Raw genomic sequence first — 21,213 nt, 5'->3', positions numbered from 1 at the left:
TTTCAAGTCCTTTACCTCTATAATTTAACTACTTTACGGTCATCGGGAGGGGTGTAAGGTTGCAGCTTATTATCCAGTAGTTCAACCCGTTTTCCCTTTCCTACACTAATTCAAAAACAACAGCCCAAGAAGTCATTCCCGTTTGATGTCATTTCTACCCCACTTGATTCATTTAATTGTATCTGATAGGTGCCACACACCCACCCCCCGTGATTTCCTCCGTGCCATGTGGTTTTCTTTATTGTTGGATATATATTGAGATACAGTCTTTATCGGGACAATAGAAAGCTGGTCGGAAGGGGACCCGGTGTACTGTGACAAGACCATTATACCAAGTATCATCCCCAAGGCCATCTCCATAGGACTTATGATGTCACTCTGAGCTGTGGTACTGTCTTTGATTGTCTACATCCCCACAATTTACTAAGCTACATGCATCGGCGTCTATTACTTGTGGATTATCAGACTCAGGAACCATTAATAACACATATGAAAATGATGTTTGACAAAATCCCAATACTAAGAGAGCGAGTATCATAACTCGAAGCTTCCCCAGCATTCTCAAAAATCATGCTGAAGCACCAAAAGACTTAATATACAATCCTGCGCTCGCGTCGCCACTGCATAATCAGTTACTCAATGTCTCTTTAGCTTGGGTTTAGCGGTTCTTGCGTTGATTCGGCTGTCCAGATGTCTTCCTCAATTGGAGATTCCACTGGCCCTTTGATCCGAGTGTATTGAGTCCAGACTTTCTCTCCCGTCCTTATCGCCATTTCGTTAGTCAAAAGAGCCTGGTACGGCCCTTTCCAGTCTGGTTGCAATCGAGTCTCTGTCCATGAATTTACGAAGACAGTATCTCCCGATCGAATTGGATGAACAGCGAATACGTTCTAAGGACCTGGGACAGTAGGTATTAGCGAATAGATCATTGCTTCTCGTGGGTTCAGGGCAGCTTCGTCAGTTACCTCATCGTCCAGTAATGTAGTTTTCCGTTCTTTAATTAACAATCAATTAATTCAGTCATTTTCAAATTAACCGTGAATCAATATGACAGGTCACTGAGAATGTGTGAAGGGATACTTCCAATTAACATTGATTCAGGCTAGCACAATCGATTTATTATAAATATTAATTAATAATTATGTATATTATATAAATAAAATAATCATTATCTGTAATTCAAGTTGGAAACGCAACAAGTGACCAAAACATGTTTTAAAAAACTGCAATTGCGCAGTTTTGTTTGTTTACCAGTCACTTGTGACTTCTCATTCTGTTTCTGTAATTTTTTTGCTCGAGCACATTTATTTCGAAGGACCTCGACAGATTTCAGAGCACCATTTGCAGTTAATTCAATCCCCAATTTTGTGGCAGTATTTTGTCATGAACGCAAAACTGATTCTTTGTGCCTCTCATCACAAAACTGTCGCCATTTCCAATTAACTCTTTCGTTCCTCCTCCCTTGGATGACCTTGCTGTCCCATATCGACTAGGAAAACGACGTCCTTATTATAAAGGAGCACGTTTAAATTTATCAAGTGTTCCTGGTGGGCCCCAGGGGGCAGGAACCCATGAAAACCCTATTCTTCATCGAAATTCATAAGCAATATCGCCCTTTCTTCCCTTTTCAGATCCGGACACTCCTGCTTAAAGTGACCTGCTTTGCCACATTAAAAACATCCCGCCTGTCGGGATTTCCACCTCGATCCCAGTCCCTGTCTACTAAACACCTTTACATCTCCTCCCTTTATTTTCAACATCCTGCCCACCACCATTCCGGTTTCTTTCTCCTTTTAGTTTTGACTTTTTTTTATTAACTCATCAACCGTCGGCTACCATTGCTTTTGCCTTTTGTTTCTGCTTCTCATGTTACGTTGCCAGATGTTTGTTTGCTCCCTATAACTTCAAATACCAATTCATCAATTTATGCTTGTCTAACTTTAAAGCCTGTCCCTAACTATACATTTTGGAACCTTACTCATAATATATATTTATATATTATAAATTCATTTATTCAGTATTTAATACTTTAAATGTAAAATGCATACAGTTCCCAACTTTGAAATCCACGATAATTACCCGGTTTTATTCCCTTAATTTATTCCTAAAATTAGTTTTCTTAAGTAGTCTTAACCAGTCATTGCTCAACTGCAATACCATAGGTCGTGAAATAATCGGAGGTGTCTTAAAAGGATTTGTCTATTCTAGTTTAAAAAAAATCTAAGGCATGAATAATGGCCGGTTCCAAGGACGCAGATATTAACCATTGGATTTTTAAAATTACAATCAAATGTTGAACTGAAACGTCAATTGCCCTCCATACATCACTGATATGTAAGGATAAAAGAGATTATTTAGAAACTGATAGTGAGGCAGCCATGACCTGTAAAAGAACAGGAGTGAACATTTTATTTCGTAATCACTGTAATATCCTTAACTTTAAAATAAATCATGTTAAATTACCATAATAGAAAACAGATTGAAAACAGTCTCGGATCTCAAGCTCCAGGGACCAAAGCACAAACACTCAATCACCAACAAACAAATGTGCATTCAAACGAAATCACAAATGGTTAAACTTTCTATCAGCTGTACAGGAATTGGGGTTAGAGTCCTCTGGGTGTGGTTGGGGTTAGAGTCTCCTAAATTTGACTAGCTTAATCAATTGGCAAGGGGAGCCTCAAAGAATGATTCATCGAATGTATGAGGGATTATTTCTTCGAGTAACACCTCGAGGAACCAAACAGAGAACTGGCTTTGCTATAATATCATGAAGAAGGAGTGACAAATCATACGGTAGTACAAGATTATCTCAGAAAGAGTGACCACAAAATGCTGCAGTTTTACATTCAGACTGAAACAGTGAAGAAAGACTCACAGATGTGAGGTTCAGTGTTAGACAATGATACTTTTACTTGGCCTGAATGGACTTGGCAAAAAACATAAAAGGTCGGCACAGTTGAAGAAAAGTGTCAACTACTTCGGGAGACAATCTAAACTTCTTAGTTAAAGTGTAATCCTGAGTGGAAGAGGAATTTTAAAAAGGTGAAAAGTGATCCATGTCTTAACAAGGAAGTCGATACTAACATAAAGGTGATGTCATGGTGGCATGATCACCGACTGCTGCTTCAGATAATGTTCTGGGGACTCACGTTCAAATGCCGCCATTGCAGATGGTGGAGTTTAAATTCAATATGAACCTAGAATTAAGCGTGTATTGATAATAGTGAATCTATTGCTTATTGTTTAAATTATCCATATGTTTCACGAATGTCCTATAGGACTGGAAGCCACCATCCTTACCTGATCTGATCTGCATGTGACTTCAAACCCACACAAATTTGCTTGTTGCTTAACTGCCCTCTGGGTAATTAGGGAAGGACAGTGAGTGCTATCTAACCAGCGACGCCATCTTCCAATGGATGGAATAGACAAAAACGATTTAATTGTTCGCAAACTTTCGTTAAAAATAAAATCAAAATGGCTACGAAGGAAAATGAGTCGAAAACATAAGAATTGATAAAGAATACTTCTCTGAGTAGGCAAAAAGTCAAAGAATTTTGAACGCAGATGTTGGCCTTTTATAGAATGAAAACGGCGGGGTAGTAATGGGAAACTCAGAAGGGGCAGAGGTAAGGCCAACACTTCTTGCTTTCACAGTGGAAGATAATTTCTTCCCAAAACTTACAACAACTGCAAAGGACTGTGCTGGAAGTACGATGCTGACGGAAAAAAGGTATTAAATACATTGATGGGATTAGAGGGAGGTCAGGCTCTTGGCCTGCAGTCTATTATATTATTGGAGGTAACAGCAGAGGTACCTGATGTGTTAGTTACTATATTCAAAAAATCCTTTGATTCTGGAACTGTGCGGAACTATTGGAAAATTAATAATGTGACACTCTTATTCAAAACAAGAGATAGGAAAAAATGACAAACTTTAGACAAGTGAGTTTTAACTCTGTAGTGGGGAAGTTTCTTCAGTCAACCATAACGTAGGAAATAACTGAACATTTGGAAAAACAAAGATCAGTTCACCACTGTCAGCACGGTTTCTTGATGGGCAGGTTGTGCTTGACATACCTGCTGGTGTTCTTTGAGAACATAACAAACAATGTGGATAATTGGGATACAGCAACTGCTGTCCATCTAAACTTCAGAAGGCATTTGACAAGGTGCTGTATAAAGTCTGATGTCGCAGGTTAGATCCCGGGGGGTTAAGGGTAGAATATTATATTGGAAAAAAGATTGGCTTACTGACAGAACACAGAGCATCGGGATAACTGGTCTTTCTCTGTCGAACTAAAACTAGTGAGGTGCGACAGGTTTCAGTTCTCAGACCTCAACTGTTTACAATCAATCCAAATGACTTGGAAGGAGAGACAGAGTGGAACAACTAAATTCACAGATTGTACTAAACGAGATGGCAAACAGGCTGTAATACGGAAATAAAGAGTTTACAGATGAATAGTAAAAATTGGGGCAGATTGTTATATCTGGCAGATGGTGTTTAATGTGGTTAATTACAAAGTTGAATTTCCTTCCGTCACTCCTAATTTCTATGTTCTTGTGTTGCTCCATCTGTAGTTCTTTAAATTTTATTTATGGTTGGTGGCTGGGGTGAATGACTCGTGGGTTTTGGTCAAGGGAGGTGTAGATTGCTCTGTGTGTCAGGAACAAGACACTAATATGGAGAAAAGACCACAGTCAGGCTTTGTTGATTCCCACAGCAGGCCTGGCACCCAGCTGGCCTATCCCTGCGCTTTATTCCTGATGTTTAATTGTCTGGAGTAAACCACATCAAAATGTTGCAGTCCATAATTAGCATGCCCATTTTATAATAAAGACACAAATTACCATTCCGATCAGAAGTAAATACTTGGCAATTCTTTTGAGATGTCAATGTCTATTTGCTGCAACGTCAGTCTGGGATGTGATTGAAAAACACTTTAGCATTGTTGCAACTTTATATTGAGTAAAGATATTACATTATCAACACTGTTGGAAAGTGTCATACTGTATATCTTACGAAAAATATTTTGAACTATTATAAAAGAATACAAACATTGAAAAGATTAGAAAAGGAAGATGTGAAGAAGATATAAGTCTTTAATGAGGTCAGGGGAACGGGCAAATATTGGTCTTTGGATCATAGTTGAGAAACTGAGTCTGTGTTTGAACATATTGGAGAGTTGAATGGAAAAATTGTATTATTTCAATGAACACATTGCGAAACGGAGGCACGAGGAATGGGGAATCTGGATCACAAAACAAACCTCTGCTTCAATATCACATTTTTCAGAATACAATATAAATCTTGAAATATTTTAAAACCAAATTCATTTAGAAACAGCAAAGTTTTTCTACAGTTTACAGATTAATGGTGAGACCACTTTCACTTTATAAGTGTGTCTCCTTTTTATTGAGCCTACGAGTAAGGGGAAAGGCTGCTCTCTGATCACCCTGTGCATACCCCTCATGCTGTTTAACACCTGCACGAGGAGCAAATCTCAACCTTCTTTGCTTAAAAGTAAATCAAATAAATCAAGCCTGTCTTTTTTGAGTACTCTATTGTCTTAATACTTCAGAAATGTATCACATATATATGTGTTACATTTTTCATCAGCGATTGATCTGTCCACCTGAATAGTTGGTTTAGACCCTCCTGTAACCTCACACCTTCCTCCTCTCTGTGAACCATCAGCTCATCATTGTGTCATCCACAACGTTATTTATCATTCCCCCCAAACTCCATCCCTCCCATTCTCATCATCATCATTTATGAAGTTCACTACTTAGCCTTGATTTTCTTCCCATTCTCTTGTTATTCCTATTTTTGTGAATTTACAGCGTAATGCAGTTGAGATTTTTTTATGAGGGAGCCACGAATTTTATTTTGGACATTCGCCTTTTATATTATGCCGTTGTCTATGATTTGTTCATAAGGCTTGCATGTAATTAATATTGGATTAGGTTTCAGTGTCTTTCCCTGCAACATTTGGGTTTTACGTGGACCTGGGTAATATTCTTTGTATCATTCCTGCAATAGTCAGAGCTGAAGGACCTTTCCATCTGTACGATGAACACAGATTCACAACTTTGTTTAAAAGAATTCGAGTGATGAGCATAAAGATTCAATTAAATTTCCATTTTTTTAAACGTTATTGTCTGTAGGTAATGAATCGTAACATCTATATAAGTTGTCAAAAACAATCCTGCCTTTATGCATAATGTTTCTAAGGCCACATATAAGGTACAGAGAGAGATGGCTAGAAGATTTAAAAAACAATGTTATCCAACAAATCAGTTAGATAGCTGGGTTTCTGACAGGAAAGATAAGAAGGTAGTCCAAATGTCTCCGGTGGCTATTCCTCTATCAAAATGCTTCCCTGCTTTTAGAATAGCTGAAGGGAATTGTCTCTCTGAGGAAATGGAAGAGCAATCAATATTGGACAATTGGAATGATTCTTATTTTCAGCAGCGTTTGAGAAGAGTTAGTAGAATTATTGCTTCTGTGGACTTTTCTATCGAGGCATCAACAGGAGAGTCTGGGGCAGTGACCATTAATTTAGGAGGCTTTGTTGCTTTCCCTGTGCGATGATTAAGAACGTTTCGAAACATTTCAAGCACGTTGTTAAATGTGAGATTGAATAGCCAAACATTATTGTAGATAATGGCAGGAATGACATGTTTTTAGGGAAAGATTAAAATAGTACAGAGTGAACTTAAGACGTGAGGTAGAGTATCAAAAATAAAACCGTTAAAGCAATACTTTCTTGTTTACTCTCAATGCCAAACTCAACTGGGAAGCAACAAAGGGTTAAAGGAGAAAAATCAACGGCTGAAGAGCTATTCTGCTATTGAGGGATTTAGATTTTTGGGAAATTTGAATCTATTTGAATCTGTTCAGAAAAGATTGGTCTAATCTAAACTGGAAAACAACGAATATCTTAGCAGGGAGATTTGCTCATTCTATGTAGGGAAACTTTATATTCATAGAGACGGCAAGGGGATATTTCAAGTAGCAGTACAAATGGCAGGATGGTTAGAGTAGTTTATGGATGTGAGGAGCGCACGTCAATTAGAAAAGGAAGACGAGAGAGTCAAGAGTGTATAGTAATTCTGAAGCACGGAATTGCATTTATTTCAATGTAAGGGGTCTTACAGGGAAGGCTGATGAACTCAAGGAATGTTTAAGAACATGGGATTGGGACATCATAAGTAGTACAGAAAATTGGTTGAGAGATGTTCAAGTCGAGATTGTAGTTCTGGGAAAGCACAGTGGGCCAGGCAACATGTGTGGAGCAGGAAAGTCAACGTTTTAGGCAAAAACCCCTCATCAGGATTGGGCTGATGAAAGGCTTTTGCTTGAAACATCGATTTTCCTCCTCCTCGGATGCTGCTTGACCTGCTATGCTTTTCCACCATCACACTCTCCACTCTAATGTCCAGCATCCGCAGTCCTCACTTTCGCTGGAATGATGTTCATGACTGGCAATTCAATGTTCCAGGTGTGAAGGGTCATAGAAATGATGGAAACAGACATGCGGGGGGGGGGGGGGGGGGGGGGCAGGGAAGGGGAGGTCTGCCATTTTTGATTAAGGAACAAATTATTGCCGTAACTGGGGAAGATATTTCTGAAAACAATACCCAGTTAAAATATGCATATAGTATTAAAAATAAGAAAATAAAGTTCACTTTGAACAGATTGCATTAAATGCGTATTTGTGACAAATCGTCCAGTGAAAATACATTCGTCGAATGAAAAATAAGAAAGGAAAGAGCACGTTGATTGTATTGTACCATATGCTCTCCAACAGTAAAAAAGAAATTGAAAAACAAACGTGTAGGGAGATCTCGGATATATTTAAGTGTAATAAGGTTGTAATAATGGGGGGTTTTAATTTTCTAAATATGGATTCGGACTACCACAGTGTTAATGAATTGGATGGTGAAGAATTTGTCAAATGTGTTCATGGAAATTTTCTTCATCAATATGCGGATGATTCTAACAGAGAAATAGGTAGACTAGGCCTTCTTTTGTGCAATAGGCAGGGCAAGTGACTGAAGTAAACGTGAGGGAATGTTTTGGGTTTTGCAATCATAACTCTATTAGTTTCATAATGGTTAAGGAAAATAATAAACCTTTCATTAATGTTCGCTTTAATTGGAGTACCGTACATTTTAATGGCATTGAACAAGTTTAATTGGAGTAGACTGTTAGCAGGTAAAACGATGTCTGACAAGTGGGAGGCATTCAACAGTGTGACGTCGGGAATTGAGAGTCATTATGTCCCTGTTAGAGTGAAGGGTAATGCTGGTAAAATTAAGGAACAATGGACAACTACAGTTATTGAGCTTTTATTCAAGAATCAAAGAAAACCTTACTTTAGATATAGACAACTTTATTCAGTTTTATCTTTTAGTCAATATAAAGGGTGTGGGGCTTTACCTGCTATTTGTCAATCTCTTGACCCATTTGCTCAAGATCCTTTTGTATTCTTAGAAAACCTTCTTCACTGTCCACGATGCCACCAGTTTTGGTGTCATCCACAAACTTACGAACCATGCCTTCGATATTATCCAATAATTTACATAAATGACAGACAATGAAAACCCAGAACCAACCTCTGTGGAACACTGCTGGGCATAAGCCTTCAGTCGGAAAAGCAACCACCCCCCATTACTCTTTGTCTCCTGTCATGGCACCAATTGAAAGTTCTGAAGAGAAAACCCATAGCTTTGGCAGTATCGGATCAGAGAAAAATGGAATTAATTCTTTTTGAGTCTAACATAACTTGTTCATGAACAGGTTCATATAAGACTCGATATGTTAACTCTGTTTCTCTGCCCAGATTCTGCATCATCTGTTGCATTCCTCCTTCATATTGCATTTGTATTTCAGATTTCCACTATCTTTAATATTTTCCTTTTTCTTGATTGCTCTGGATGTTAAACCCGATTATATTTGGGCAATATGCTCCATTCCTGTTCCCATCACTTGTGCCAATGACACATATATTGTACTGGAGTCTGTTTCTTCTGTAAGTTCTGAAAATAAATGCGTGGATCTCATCAAAGTGATTTTGATTGAAAAGGCCTTTTAGAGACCGCTACACTTGATTAAAAAATAGGAATAGTTCATTAGTTATGATATTTTCTGTGCGTTTAATGACTAAACTTTTCTCCTCAGTTTCTGAACATTTACAATATATTTCTCTGAATAAGTACAATAAAGGTAGTTGTCCTGCAGCCCATCATCTCTGTACCAGCTCGGTATGAGCTGTATTCTCACTCTTACTCTGCTGTAACTCACTATAACGAAATACATTTTGTTATCTCTGTCTGTTTTTATTTCTGAATATCCCGTCCAGATATAAAGAATCTTAACAACCCGTATAACCTGTGATTAAACAGTCGATATATAAAATATAACTATGTACATCACATTTAAAATAGCCCTATTTCATTCACATTGTTTTTCAACATTCCATATACCAGGGCTTATCTGTTAACTTGCTCTGCATTGCATTTCATTCCATTTGTCCGAAACAGTGATGGCTGAATACTAGTGACTGGGAGATATTGCTGCACTCCCCTCAGATCTCCTCAGCCACTGGCCGCAGCCCTTTCTGTCTCAGAGCCAATATCATATTCATTCCATCCCTTACTCATTAATTCATGACTATTAATAAACAAGGTTATTGTACATTGATATGGGCCAGGACCGACCACTCAAAACATTCTTAAGCACGTAGCCCAGTCCGTAATGTTGCCATTTGTTGAAGGTAAGTGTACAGCGGATATTCCCAGAGTGAATTAGTTGGTCTGACTGCCGACTTTTAAACAAACAGAATGTATTTGCAAAAATAAGGAATGAAATACAACGAACCGAAAATAACGTACCTGAATAATTCATCCTATGCAAAACTATCAGGCTAAGAACAATTAATGATGCTGATCCAAATTACTTGCAATAATCCTAATAAACAAACCCCTGAGTTTCAACACTGAACGTGACTCAACTAACTCTCGAACTGAGCTGACATGTACAGCTGGAGAGCTGGCCACATCCCCTTGTTTGCACCAGTTTTTTTAAAAGGCTTGAAATCCCTCTGTTCGAGGCATTATCGGTTAGGTTACAAGCAGAGGACCCCAAAGAAGCATTCAATATTGAGACATGTTGGAACATTGGAACGTTTAGAACCTCTCTGAAAAAAATGAAGGACAACATAACCTTATAAAGAGACCCCCTGTGTGTCAACTCCCCCAATATAAAACCGAATCTTCAATATCCAACGGTGACTTCAGTTTTCAAAACCACCAGAAACAGTGGTTCATACTCTAAAATGCGCATATACATTTGTTTACAATCAACATGCGAACAGGCACAACTACATCCAGATTCAGTGTGTGGTACTTCCATCATTGCGTGCCTCCATTTGTCACTCAAGTCTTAACAATTAATTCATATTCATGTGTCTAAGATCTCCACGTGCACAATTTTCAAGTTGAATGGCTGTAACAACAGGTCCGAGCTAAACAGTCTCGCATTTTTGTCCTTAAATTTCTCCAAAAAGCCTTCATTGGGTTATGATCAGTGTAAATGGTTGCCTCTGATATGTTGCTGGTAACGTAAACACTGAAATGTTGTCGTGCAAGCACAAAGCCCACAGTCTCTTTCTCAACTGTTGAATATTTCTACTAATGAACATTCAACTTCTTGGAGAAATACCCAATAAGTCTTTGTGTCTGCTTGTCGTCTTCCTGCAGGAGCCCAGCACCGAAATCCACATGATTCGCATTTAAATCCACCTTGAATGGTTTTGCATATTCCGGTGTGTCTGATCGTGAGGCAGTGGTTAACACATAATTCAAATTCTGTCAAATGCCTTCTGACAATCCTCTGTCCTCTGAAACTTCTTGCCTTTCTTTAACAATTCAGTGAGTGAAGCAGTCACACTGCGAAAATGAGGCACAAACATTCGAAAAAATCCACTTAGTCCCAGGAACTGTTTCTTTTGTCAACAGTATGGGAAATTCCCCAATCACCTTCACTTTTAAATCGCATGGTGCCTTTTATCTGTGTCCAATAGCATGGCAAAGGAAGGTGACTTTTGCTTTGGCAAATTCACTTTTTGCTCGGTTTACCACCAAGCCTGCCTTCCGAAGTCCATCAAACAAGTATGATAGATGCTGTAATTGTTCCTTCCATGAGTAACTAAAAATCACAAGGTTATTAATGTAAACCACAGGTTGGATAATCCGGCAATTTATTGGTTAGTCCCTGAAATGTGGCACATTTTTCATACCAAATGTAAGTTGTTTGTCCCACATTTTCAACACAGTCTTCCAACCGTGGAACTGGGCATGCATCAATGTTTTTAACTGCATTGACGTTACGTTAGTCCACGCATAATCGTTGGGTATCATTTGGCTTTGGCACCGTGACTATGGGTGATTTCCATTCACTGTAACACATGTTGATTATGTCATCTTAGAGCATGCATTCAATCTCCTTCTGAACCTGTGCCAACTTTAGAGGATTATGCCTGTACGGATGTTGGTTAATTGTAACAGCATCTCTAATAGCTACATTATGCACAATTAGTTGAGTACTTCCAAGTTCATATCTGCATATCTTCCCATGTGATAGTAATAACTCTTTCTGGTCATTTCGATTTTTCTCAGAAAGCTAACTCAATCATTTATCCCAATTTTAGACAACTACCTCATTGTCCACTTTAATTTGAGGAATTTCCGATTCAGAATCCTCTGAAGTTGTTTATTTTCTTCTGTGCCGTAATCATTAACACCTTATTCTCTGGCTTTCCTTACCTGTCAAAGTACCTTTTGAGCATATTCAAATGACATACGCTGGGAGATTTCTTTCTTTCTGCAGTCTTTATCAAGTAGTTGCCCTCACTCAATATCCGTTGTATTTGATCAGGTCTACTAAACCTTGCTTTTCAAGGTTCACCTATAACTGGAAGAAATAGTAATTCCTTATCCCCGATCGCAAAATTGCACTTTTTAAAAACATTTCCCGTCAGCTTCCTATTTTATTGCATATTGCAATACTTTTAAATGCTGTCTAGCCAACTCCCCAGCGCTATTAATCGCCCCTTCAGTTTTGAGACGTCGTCCAAATGTGTGGCCTTTGAACTCTGATTTGCTATTTTCTCCTTAATCAATTTTAATGGTCCTCTCAGTTAATGCCCCAAACATAATTCCAATGGAATGAATTTGCTCTGTTAATTTTGGGCATTCCTGTTCACAAAAAGTGCAAATGGAATTCCCTAACTTTAATCATCTGGATAATCCCTGGATTATAAGCCCTCAACATGGTCTTTAATGTTTAATGTCACATTTTTAGCGCTCCTTGCAAATTTGAATGGTTTGCAGTAGATTTGAATTGCTTAATCCTAAGACATTATTGTGATAAATTATATGTATAGTTTGAACCTTGATCCCACTCTATTTTCATTGGTAGTCCGTATTTTTTTATATAAAATAGTAATTCCTTTCCAATTCTTTTAGCTGTGATACTGTATCTTGGGATGGCCTCTGGAAATCTAGTCGATGCATCCATTAGTGTTAACAAATACTGATGGCCACTTTTTCGTTTGCGGTCGGGAACCTAGCCAATCAATTAAGACTCCTGTAAAAGGTTACTCAAATGCCGGAATAGTTAAGAAAGATGCAGATTTTATTATCGCTTGAGTTTTTCCAATTACATGACATGTATGACGCATCTTGCAAAATTCAACTGCATCCTGTTGCGGTCCAGGCCTGTAAAGTGTCTCTGTATTCGGTCTGTTTTTTTCATAACTCCTAACTGACTTCATAGATGGTAACTCATACACCATTCGCATCACCTCCTTTCTGTAAACCATTGGCAATATGATTTGATGAATCTCTTCCCATTTCTCATCTCCTTGAAAATAGTTAGTCCAGATTTGCTCATTTGGACATCATTTTTAAGGTAATAACACTTAGGGATACATTCAAAATTCCTAACGTATATGTTTTTTGATGCAACTGCTTTATACTTTTATCTTCCTGCTGTGACTCAATCAGTTTAGCTGAGCAAAAAATATTTACATGATCACCTATTTGCTCCTGTTTTGTCTCAAAATTCTGATGGAACAAAGTATCTGTTCATGCCAGTTAAGCTTCCTTATCTTTACGTTTTTGGTATTTTCTGTTTCAACTGGTGATATTGGGACTTTATTACCCATAATCTGGAAAGTTTCCAGGATAAGATTCCTACATTGATTCAGTTGTCTGCATATCCACTGGCTTTTAAACGAGAGTAGCCGTAATCCAACCACTGAATCAGCTATATTTTCTGCAAGGACAAATTTCATTCCTGGAGCTGAGACTTTGTCCAGTACCCCTGCCACAATTTACCCACACTTTTTGGGACACGCTAAGCACACTTTACATACTTTTGCATCTTTTGTCTCCTGGTGAATTCCCTCTTGCAGTACCTTTTCTGGAAATAGTCCTTCAGGAGTACATTTCTCCTTATGTTTTCACAGAGGATCCTGTGTCTCTTAATATTGCACCCTCTTTACCTGCCCTATGTGAGTTAAATTTCCCTTTGCAGGTATATTTTCTAAGCAGATCTGGCACTTCCTCCTTAACAAACTTCCAATCAGCTTGTCCACTCTGATGCAGCTTTCTAGCTTCCACTGTGCTTTCTGTTACAAATCCAACAAAACTCCCAGACTTATCTTTTTTCCTGCATCTGTGTTTTTTTTTCTGAACCCACCAAAACAGTGATTTCATTTGTCTTAATTTGTTGAAATGAAAACACCAGAGCTTTTTATCTTCTTTGCCTCCTTCACGTATTGCCTTTTTACCCTATGGTAAGTTCTTCACCGAGATCTATATCGCCCTTTCTACGTGGGGATTTCTTTTTGGCACAATTTCTATCCATCGTGGACTGAAATTGATTCTGGAAGCCAAAACAAGTTTTATAAGCATAATCACTAGTCATAATCATCAGCCACTTCAGCTGCCAGTTTTGGCTTTATAACTCTATGATCTTCCAAATGAGTGTGCACTATGTGAATGCTTAAACTCCTTCAAAGTAATTGTCTCTCGAAGAGCATCGTATGTTTGCTCTCTTTTTAAAGCTCTTATCCAACTATTAAAATTACTTTGTTTGATCCTTTCAACCTCAATATGGGTTCGACCAGGATCCTTCCTTAAATTCCTGAAACGTTGTCTGTTGGCTTTTGGCACATGCTCATATATGTTTTCCTCTCCTCATACTCCACAGATCCCTCCGTTGATAGTGTTGCACATACCTCACTAGCTCTACCTACAAGTTTTGTTTGAGTCAACAAAACCTACATGGTCACTGGCCACTGAAATTCTTTAGCCACTTTCCTACTCATCAAATTTAGGCAAGCTGTGAATATACTGAAACCAGGCTTTGGACTACAATGGGATTGCCCATCCTCAGTCTGTTCCTCACTAAGCTTACCTTCAGCCTTCATCCTCATCCTTTAAAGCTGACTTTCCATTCTAAGTGTCCATCTCTGAAGCTCGAATGCTCCCTCTTTTTCTTTCTCTCCTGCTGAAGCTATATTTTTCTCTTTCCTCTGCTAAACCTATTCGTTATCTTTCTTCCTCTTGTGACTTTAATCGTAGCTCAAACTGCTTCATCTCTGTTTCTAACTCAAGCTGCTTCTTTGTGATTGAAATTTAGTCATCCCACAGATCCTGACGGAGTTTCCAGCAAATTGGAATGCAGAACGACTGCTGCAATCATCTCACCTTTCCTCACATCAGACGGTAGCTTCAATTCCCTTTTTCTCCTAATTCTCGCGGCTTGGACTTATGTGCATTTTGTAAAACCCCCAAGGTCACTTTCTCCACCTCCAAAACAAGCTTGGTTCGTGCAAGAACCAGAGCTACCTGAAGCTCTGTTTACTCACCAAATCAACACATGACATAAGAGACAATAACACCTGCCACTCGCTGTCTAAATTCTGCAAAGCCCCTAATTTGTTGCGGACCAGACCCGACCCCTCAAAACATTTTAATAGGTAGCCCAGACCTTAGATTTGCTATTTTTTGAAGGTTAGTGTATAGCTGATATTTCCAGAGTGAATGCGCTGGTCAGACTGCCGAATTTTAAACAAATGACATTTATTTGCCAAATTACCAAGTGAAACATAAGGAACCGAAAATAGAATACCTGAATAACGTATCGTATCCGAATCTGACAGGCTATCCCGATTTAAGGATGCTGTTCCAATATACTTGCAACAATCCCATTAACAGAACCCCTAAGCACCAAGGGTAAAACTGACACAACTGCTTACAGCTTATAAGATCAGAAGGGCAGAATGAGGCAGAGAGCATTCAGTGACCCTGATTCAACAAACCCCCGAACTGATCCAACCTGTCCAGTTGTGGAAGCTGGACAGGTCCTCTTGATTATACAGGCTACTTTTCAAGACTTGAAAGGCTTCTGTATGAGGCATTATCTGTTAGGTATAAACAAAAGCACCCCAACAAACCTTTCGAAATTATGATATATTGGAATCCTGGGTCGTTTAGACCCTCCTTAAAAAAATCAAGGATAACATAACCCTGTAAAAGGACTAGCTTTGTGAGAACATGCCACATTTGGCTTTGGACTGAATTCCAAAAATTCTTACTGCTTTGAAGACGATATAATGCATGAAGTTGTTTGTTAGTTTTCATAAAACGGTACTCAATCATACTGTGTGTTGAAGCTTCAGCATGGTCACGAGTGGAATGTCCAGACAGATCCACACTTCCTGTGTATGGTCAGTGCAAATACATCCACTGAGAATCTGTTGCTTGGCGCCTGTACTAGTCGAGGAGAGACCAGCATGGAAACCAAGTCTAGATTGTGATTTTTTTTGTGGATGGTGATGATGGAGCTTTCAGCTGGTTACAGTTTTGCAAATGAACAACACAGCAGAATCATCTAGCCTGCGATAAGAAAACGTCCATAATTCTCCCTCACAACTAACTTCACGAGAGCAATTCGTGATAGGAGATGTGACCATTAGCCAGCAATGTCAATATTCAATTCAATCCAGTTGTTATTTTGATCTGAAGGTCGAATTCTGAAAGAAATTATCTGGATCTGTTTGTTCAGTGACTGTGATTGATGTCAGTCTCCATGGATCCTAATTATGTCACTGGATGGTTTTTCTCTTCTATTTGTACCGGGCGTCTTCCAATGCTTTATCCCATTGTTGCTGCAGATGCATCCACTGCAACACTGACAAGGATCAGCAGTTGCAGAAACAGGGAGAGGAGAGATCAGAATCAGAGAACCATAGTCTGGAATATTCCAACAATGGACCAGGATCTGAGAACAGTAGACTGGAATGTTTCAACAATGGATCAGAATCTGAGAACATCAGACTGGAATATGTCAACAACGGATCAGAATCTGAGAATAATAGACTGGAATGTCGCACCAATGGTTCAGAATCTATGAAATATAGACTGGAATGCTACAACAATGGACAGGCGTTTATCTTTGGGTCTTTTGTATCTTTCCTGGTATTGGTACATATTACCATATCGGATATTAGGTGTACTGTGGATTATTCAGACTGGTTACTATCCCATGCTCGCTATTGTTGGTGTTCCTGGTAAGTCTCCCCATCTCTATCGATTTATTAATCCCATAAACCATGGTGAACTTCAGTGCTATTTCTGTTACCTATATTTAGTAAAGGCTGAAACTATTATCTTCAGTTTCAAATGCAAATCCATTCATTCTCCACAAATTTCAGAACCACCCACACTCCCACCCTCACAAACATCTGAGAACAAGACTGTTCACAATCCCGAAATACCCATTTGCCCGAATTGATTTATGTTTTGGTATTCTCTCCATCACTAAAGCTACCCACTACCAACTCAATCATATCCCCAGACCCCATCTTGACGTCAGTGCGGGTGATAAATAAACCATTAACTATAGCATGGTAAAAGTCAGACTTTATGGTTCCTGTTCTCTTCTAATCGCTCTTTCCGTAACAAATGTTCCCATCAAAATCTTGTTCTTGTCTGTGAAATAAATTCATGACAGGGACACTGTGTCAGAATAGTAATGTCGATGGCCACGTAATTCAGTGGTCCAGATATCTACATCATGGATGCTGTTTCAAATCTTATCTCAGATGATGACAGAACTTAAATTCAGATGATAGGAACTGGAAATAGAAGTGAATTTTACTAATATAATCCCACCAGCACTTTGTCAAGAAGTTTACCTGTTTCACTGTTATCCTTTGGTGAAGAAATTTCACATTATTGCATAATCTGAATTAAGACTGATATCAGACTCAATACCTTAAGGAATGGCCTCACAGTAAAAGGCATTTAGTGAGGTCCACAAATGCTGCCCTGCCAGTGATGCAGACATTCAATGTAATAACAACATGTAAGGTAGAGGAAAAAAATACAAAGTATGATACTAGAGATCAGAAACAAATGGAACGAGTAAGTGCCTTAAAAACTGAACAGATTTGGCAGCCTCAGGTCGAGAGAATAATAGAAGTGACATTTTGCGTCCAATCACCATACATCAGAACTGAATGCATCTGGGAAATAGTGTGTTTGATGTTGATGACATGGATGGCTGCTGTGAAAGGGAGAAGGAGTGAGTTGAATAGATAGAGCAAGAGAGAGGTAGAGAGAAAGAAACAAAGAGAGGGATTGTTGATGATCAGCTGGAATGGAAATAAAAATCCAGATGAATCTTATTTATTTTTCTCCTGTTCCCACATTACTGAAATTCATGCCCATGTATGGTGTACATCAAAGTCCCGGTGTGAAGAGAATTTTGTCCTTATGTCTCTCTTCCTTGAGAGTGATCATCTTCTTTTATTCAGTAATGGGATGCTGGGCCAGTATTTAATTCCCTTTCGCCATTGTCCATGTGAAGGTGTTGGTGAGCTGCCTTCCTGACCCACTGCAGCCTGTGGGCTGTAAGTAGTCAGTGCTGAGGTCAATGCGGTTTCATTTCTTTGAGAATTTGTAGTGAGTGATATAACTGAGCGGCTGGCTTGGCCATTTCAGACGACAACTGTGTGTTAACCACAGTGCTGCGGGTCTGGAGTCACATGTCCGTCCGACCGGATGAAGATGGTAGCTTTCCTTCCTTGAAGTGCACGAGTGTGCCAGGTAGGACAAACACAATGCTTTCATTGTTTAATTTGATTCTCAATTCCTGATATTTTATTGAATGCAAAGTCTAACATTTGCCGTGGTGGGATTCGAATCCGGGGTCTGGGTTATCACCTCGGTCCCTGGGTTAACATTACAGGGATAATACAGCTAGGCCATCACCTCCTCAGCATCGCCAATAGTCTCCAATGGCAAACGTGGTGTTGCTGTTGGCGTGGCTTTGCTTAAAACATAGCATTTTGCAAGGCAACAAAGTGATTTGCCAAAACATATCATCCTTCTCATTTTGTATTAATGAGAAGGCGAGATGATGGGAAGTGCTTTTGGTGAAAAGGAGGTGGATGTCCTTGGCCATGAGCCACTGACAGAATTCATACGAGAAGTAAGTAATGAGTATCATGTTGTTCCCAAACTTGTCAGGAGTCACAGTCTGACTGGGTTGGTCATTCTCAAAAGCTTCCGACCTCCATGCAGAAGACTAGCCTGTCTTCTCGGAGATGGAAGATGCCTCCTTGGGACATGGCACAAATCGTCCGCTGTGCCTCCTTACCATCAGCAAACCATGTTAATATAACACGCCTGAAACATTAGCAATGGAGCCAGAAGAAACAGCATGGAGCAGTCTGTCTGTGCAATCTCTGCTTCATTGGTTTGTAAAGTTGCAGCATCGATGACATCCTCCTATTTCCGTGTAACAGTTTGGAGGGGCTGAATGGACTCTTCTTTTCGTGTGTCAATGTCTCGGGTGGCTGAATGTCCTCTTCCTCGTTCCAGGGAAGAGGTTCATTATGAGGTAACCGGTGGTAGCTGCATACCTGCGTGTTGTGCTGACTAGATACCTTATCTTCCTGTGTAATAATAGACAAACAGGAGGCTGGAAGAAACAGCAAGTCAGGCAACATCAGGAGGTGGAGAAGTCAACATTTCAAGTATACCCGTTCTTCAGGACTGCGGGTGGGGGTAGGGGGAACTGCAGATCCGGAGGGAAAGGAGTGGTTGGGGTGGGGAGAGCAGCAGGATGGTGAGGTAGGGGATAGGTGGACACAAGTGGTGGGTGCAACGTGGTTGGTCGATGGGAGGGATGAATCCAGTTGGGAGCTAGAAGGTGGGGTCTTTTGGTGGAATGGAAGGGAGGAGGAGGGGCTGGGAAGGTTATTTAAAATTGAAGAACTCAATGTTGAGTCCTCCAGGCTGTAGCCTAACCAGGCAGAAGGTAAGATGTTGTTCGTCCAATTTGCGGTCTGACTCACTGTGGCAACAGAGGAAGCCAAAGACGTCATGTTGGAAAGGAATTGGGAAGGGGAATTGAAATGGGTGGTGACTGGGAGCTCAGGCCAGCCCCTTTGGACCGGACTGTGATGCTCGGTGAAATGTGCACTTAGTTTACGTTACTCTCCCTGATGTAGACAAGACCACATCAGGAGAACCTAATGCAGTAAACTAGGTTGAAGGAGAGGCAGGTGACCTCTGTTTTACCTGGAAGGACTGTTTTGGGCCTTGGATGAGGTGAGGGAGGTGTGTGCCAGCAGGTGATGTATTTTATTTTTCATCTGCAAGTGTCAGTTGCCCATGGGGATTGACAGGTTTGGTGGGGAGTATGGCACGAACCAAAATTAGTGAAGGGATCAGTCCTTGTGGAAGATGTGCCAGGTGATGGGATCCAACCTAGTTTACTGTATCTGCCATTCCTGATGTGGTCTTCTCTATATCGCGGAGACCAAATGTAAACTAAGGGGAATGGTTTGCTGAGCATCTCAGTTGGGCCTGTAAGGGCTGACCTGACCTCCCAGTCACCGACTATTTGAATTCCACCTCTCACTCCCATTCCGAGATGGCCATCCTTGACCTCCTCCATTGCCACAAACAACCAAAGCACAAATTGGAGGAACGACGCTTCATATTCCACCTGTACAGCCTACAGCTGGGGGTCTCAACACCTAGTTCTCCAATTTCTAGTAACCTCCCTTCCAATCCCCAGACCTCCTGCTTAGCCCCTCCCCCGTCCGTTCCTCTGATCAACCCATCTTCCAACTGTCAACTGGATTCATTTTTCCCATTGGCCAACCCGGTGGTACGCTCTACCTGTGTTCCCCACCACAACAAGTCGCCGTCTCCTACTTCCCCAACTCGCCTCTTTATCAGTACACACCCTTGCCCCCATCCCCAGACGTGAAGAAAGGTAATACCCAAGATGTGGACTTTTTCTCCTGATGCTGCCTGGCCTGTTGTCTTCTTCCAGTCTCCTGAATTCCAACATTTGTAGTTTTTTTTAAATCTCTTCTTGTGTGATAGGTAAGAGAGAGTGAATGCGCTGTGCCTCTACTTATCCAATAGCTTCTATGGGCTGAATGGCATTCTCATATTTCTGTAAAACCAGCTTGAGATGTTGAATGAGCTTTTCATTTTTAGTCCTGTGGAAATGTTCAGGGTCCAGCAGTGCTGTTCCATGAATGTTGCCTACATATTAACAGCATGAGCTTGAATGTTGTCCAGGTTATCATGTTTTATGCGATCTTTACTGAGCATCCTCACTTCTGATCGAATGACAGAGGGTAAGACGTTGCTGAAGCAGCTGAAGATGTTTGTGCCGAGGAAGCTACCCTAAGGATCACCCACAGAGATATCGAGGGATTGAGAGGATTGATCTCCACCAGCCACATGGTGCTCCGAATTGTCCAACCACTTGGGAGTTTACAACTGATTCCAATTAGGTGCAATTTTATTCAGCCTCCTTGATATTTTGTTCAGTTATGTCCTGTCAGGGCCAATCATTCTGACGCTGTGTTCATATTTTTTGATTTGGTGATGCGTGTTTTACTGGGGTGTACAAAATTGAAAATCACACAACACCAGGTTTAATTGGAAGCACACTAGCTTTCGGAGCGTCGCTCCTTCATCACGTGAATGCGGAGGGCTCAATCATAACACACAGAATTTAAACCAAAAATTTACAGTGTGATGTAACTGAAATTATACATTGAAAAATTGATTGTCTGTTGAGTCTTTCATCTGTTT

This window comes from Chiloscyllium punctatum, chromosome 27 (assembly GCF_047496795.1).
Source record: "Chiloscyllium punctatum isolate Juve2018m chromosome 27, sChiPun1.3, whole genome shotgun sequence".
Taxonomy (NCBI): Eukaryota; Metazoa; Chordata; class Chondrichthyes; order Orectolobiformes; family Hemiscylliidae; genus Chiloscyllium; species Chiloscyllium punctatum.
This window is presented reverse-complemented; position numbering follows the sequence as displayed.